The sequence below is a fragment of the Anneissia japonica genome, unplaced genomic scaffold (genome assembly GCF_011630105.1).
Source record: "Anneissia japonica isolate Jap-2015-1 unplaced genomic scaffold, ASM1163010v1 scaffold1467_len401143_cov160, whole genome shotgun sequence".
Classification (NCBI taxonomy): Eukaryota; Metazoa; Echinodermata; class Crinoidea; order Comatulida; family Comatulidae; genus Anneissia; species Anneissia japonica.
The window spans coordinates 125,727-130,135 of record NW_022758991.1 but is presented as its reverse complement, the minus strand read 5'-3'; the positions used below and the strand labels follow the sequence as shown (position 1 = coordinate 130,135).

Sequence of the window (4,409 nt, the reverse complement as noted above, 5' to 3'; positions counted from 1 at the left end):
GACGTGCACAGCCTAGGTCTAGATTCGGCTATATCGTCGTTGCATCAGGGAATGCATCAAGATGGAAAAATGATAATTCTGTGCGTGCAGTTGTCTCTTCTATCCACCTACACTCTAGCGCTCTAGAACAACAAGGAACATTCCGGTCTGTGTACTGTATTTGCCCATACCAGTTTTCGGGAAGTTTCGGCTCGACAGTCGTTTCGGCTTATTTATTATTGGGTTTTTTTCTTATTTATCTGGCTTTTGCTTTATTTTCCTTAATTTTGAAAAGTTCAAAGATACAAGTGCAAATAAAATTCAGAAAATATTCTGAAATGTTATGGTGTTGTCTCACTTTCTATGATTGTGTAAACTTGAAATGATAATTGATGGCCTGTAATATTAAATGTAAGGATAGGCCTATCTAGGGCCTATATTCTAATAATAGGCCTATAATTGACAGTTCCCAATATTGGTCTATCCTATTGTTTAAATAGGTGTTCGCTATTCGTAGACTACACCCACTGCTTAACAATGGGCTTAAAGTGTCAAAAGAGCTTTCTTTGTTTTTATAGATAGCTTTGATCAGTGTATGAATGGTTTTATCTTTAGTTTATTCAGATATGTCACCTACTAGAGGTAAAATTGGAGATTGTCTACAGTTTCTAAAATTAAGACTATTTTTTTCCCTTTTTTTTTTTTTTTGCTATTTTTATTTTGCGCAAATTTGCGTTTTTTGTTCGGGATCCCGATAAAAATCCCACTGGGATCCCGATCAAAAATCCCGGTCGGGATCCCAATAGAATCCGGTAGGATCCCGATAGAATCCCGGTCTGGATTCTATCGGGATTTTTGATCGGGATCCCAGTGGGATTTTTGGACGGGATTCCCGATTTACCGGGATCCCGATAGGGATTGCCACCGGGATTCTATCGGGATTTTTGAACGGGATCCCGGCGGGATTTTTGGTCGGGATTCCCGGTTTATCGGGATCCCGATCGGGATTCCAACCGGGATTCTATCGGGATTTTTAATCGGGATCCCGGCGGGATTTTTAGTCGGGATTCCCGGTTTATTGGGATCCCGATCTAGATTTCGATCGGGATTTTTTATCGGGATCCCGGCGGGATATTTGGTCGGGATTCCCGGTTTAACGGGATCCCGATCTAGATTTCGATCGGGATTCTGTCGGGACTTTTAATCGGGATCCCGGTGGGATTTTTGGTCGGGTTTCCCGGTTTATCGGGATCCGATCGGGATTTCGATCGGGATCCCGACCAAAAATCCCGCCGGGATCCCGATTGGGATCCCGCCGGGATCCCGGCGATTTTTTTAGGGGGGTACTAACTCTAAAAGAAGCCTATGCTACAGTATCTTGAAAAGGAGCCCATGGGCTTCTTTTTGAAATGGGCTTCTTTTCGAGGCTAATTTTGCAAACTAAAAAGGGGGCTTCAATTCGAGATTGGCTTCATCTCGAGAAAGCCCACTGGCTTCAAATCAAGGTTTTACGGTATGTTGATACACCGAGGTATGCACTTTATTGTATTGATCACATTACATTTTATAATTATCATTTAAAAAAAAAAAAAAAAAAAAATAATAATAATAATAATAATCGATCCTTTGTCATCAGGTTCTTCTAGCTCTTTTCTTCCTGTGAAGAATGTATTCAATTTTTGAATAAAACGTTACACAATATTATCATTTTATGGTAAGTTATAAGTTTTCTATCTCTGCGACGTTTAGTTTTTGTTGTATGCAATTTATGATTAGGACTACACCGTGGATATTGTTCCAACGATTTGAAATCTGAGGTTGATCCCTTTGCACTACAGAATCTGAACAATATCCATTTCTTGTTATTTAATGTTTTGGAAGCCATTTGATCTGCAGTTGATCAGACTATCATATACAAACAAGTATATACAGGCGACTTTTATCTACTCTGCACAGAGTATAATCTTGATAGTTGATTATTCCAATGTATCTGTTTACGCTAATTAGCTTTTTATAATGTTCATTTTCTCATTGTCTTAATTACAGTAAAATTTGGTTGTGTCACAACAAATCCATTAAAAAAATAAATATAACAAATATAAAATTTATTGAATAAAATGAGACATAAGAAAATAAATATATTAAATATAAAAACCAACATTAAAATTGCACATGAAAATACCAGGCATTATAAATATAATGTATGTTAACATAAATTTACATACTTGTTATTGCTCATGTCTTTGATATTTTTCAGAATGTATAGCTGTAATATATGCAATCACAGAACTGGATCTCTGAAAGAATATGCCAGGCACTATCGCCTTCATTCTAACATACCAAATATTCAGATACCTTGTGGAGACAGAACTTGCAAAAAAGTTTTCTCAAATTACAATTCTCTAAATAGCCATATAACCCGAGAGCATTCAAATCTACGTAAAATTACACGCACAATTCGAAGCCAACAGTCTCTTCCCGTTGGTGAATTTTCAGCCCAGTGTCCAATAACTGTTTGCAAATCATCATTTCTGAATTTCAAGTCACTATTAGTTCACTTGAAGATTCACCTGCGCGAAGGACTCGATGTTGACTGTCTTTACCACAATTGTGATAAAAGTTATAATGTGCTATCTTCTTTTACGAGCCATTTGAGTCGAGTTCACCAACCTGTTGGTGCTTCTGATGAGCAAGGTGATGATGAAAATGATGGAGGATTAGGAGAGGGTGGTACAGGCCTAACCTTGATGGTGGTGAACCTCTTCAAGAAGCTTACATAGACATTATTGATGGCGAAGAAATGCTTGACAATGACAATGAGGATTCATGTGATGATTTATAGGATGTAAAAAAACACTTTTTACTAACCATCTAGCCCTTTTCTATGTCAAACTTCAGGCTAAATACTTGGTACCTAGTTCCACTGTGCAAATAATTGCAGATGAAATTGGTGAAATAAATGAATTCGGACGGAGTCAGTTAAAGTTAAAACTTTTGCAGTCTTTAAACAGTGTAATTCCCGATAATGAAAAAGTTCATCAACTGATAGCCAATGTTTTGGAACAATAATTGTAATCTAATGTAGCACTATTCAATACTCAGAATGATCTAAACATGTATTTAAGCTGTAAAATAGTATCTCACTTTCTTGATATAAAGTCCATTTAATCTTATCTTTTCACATTATGTCATGTTTTGACCTTATAAAAGGAATAACAGAATTTGATTCATCATTCATACTTATTGTGTTTTATCCAATTCATTTTAAGATATTGTAGTAGAGTGGAATTTTCTCAACTGATTAACATTTAATCAGCTTTATCGTTGATAGTTGCTTTGACCATGTTCATTGTATGCATTTCAGTCTTTTTACAGTAATAACACCAATACTAATTTTTATTTTTTTTATACTAGCTACAGTACTTATTTTGATTTCATAAAATAATACTGATGGTATTTAATGGATATAACATGACATACAAGAAAATTACAGCAATATATGGTTTAGTTATTAAATGATTACAGATGTTTATGTATTGTCTCTTCATTGAACAATCCCTTTGTTTTTCTGAAATGTTTTTAAGACAAAATGTTTTGTCTTAGTACTCAACACCAATACAAATTTTCCATTTGTTTTATACTAGCTACTTATTTTGATTTCATAAAATAATACTGATGGTATTTAATGGTTATAACATGACATACAAGAAAATTACACCAATACTGTATATGTTTAAGTTATTAGGTGTCTACAGATGTTTATGTATTTTCTCTTCATTGAACAATACATTTGTGTTTCTGAAATGTTTTTAAGACGAAATGTTGTCTACAGTAGTCTAAAGAGTTCAATTCAAATAAAGTTCTGTTTTATTACACAATGCCTCTGTAATTTCTTTGATTTAAACAACTATTCTGTGAACAGTACTGTAATTTAAAAAATCTGTAATTTTACAGAAAAAGTCTGTGAATCAGAGATGCCAAAGAGTTCTGTATGCACAGATGTTTCAGTAAATTCCCACAGAAGTCCCTTTAAAATTACAGTTTATCTGTAAATTTACTGATGAATTTCACAGACATCTATGTAAATAATTAAAGAAACTGATGTAAAGTTACAGATCAAATACTATACACAAAAAAAAAATATGAGAAAATGACGTTTAAACTTAAGCCTGGTTTCCTGTCGACGTAAAGTTCAGAATTTCTTACGATTCATACGATTCTTACGACTGTTACGCGAAGTTGGACAAAAACAGCCACGTCTTGATCATGCTGGGCCGCAGACAAAATAAGCCGGTAACGATTTTTACAAGTTGAATTTTTCAAGCTCGAACGGCAAAGTCTCTCCTAACGTCGTCACATGAATGTTACGTCAAGTTGAATTTTTCTATGCGACTGCGATATTTTAACATTTCTCACTTCCTGTCTGGTTT

General features: G+C 34.8%; 1 long non-coding RNA gene across 1 annotated transcript in view; it reads left to right on the top strand.

Annotated features, from left to right (window-relative positions):
• Positions 1–3,857, top strand: part of LOC117125468 — a 7,406-nt gene extending 3,549 nt beyond the window's left edge. Inside the window, exons 2-3 of the long non-coding RNA XR_004448128.1 lie at positions 1,616–1,693; positions 2,237–3,857. This is a non-coding gene — a long non-coding RNA (uncharacterized LOC117125468). The remainder of the gene's footprint in view (positions 1–1,615; positions 1,694–2,236) is intronic.
• Positions 3,858–4,409: the final 552 nt, after the last annotated feature.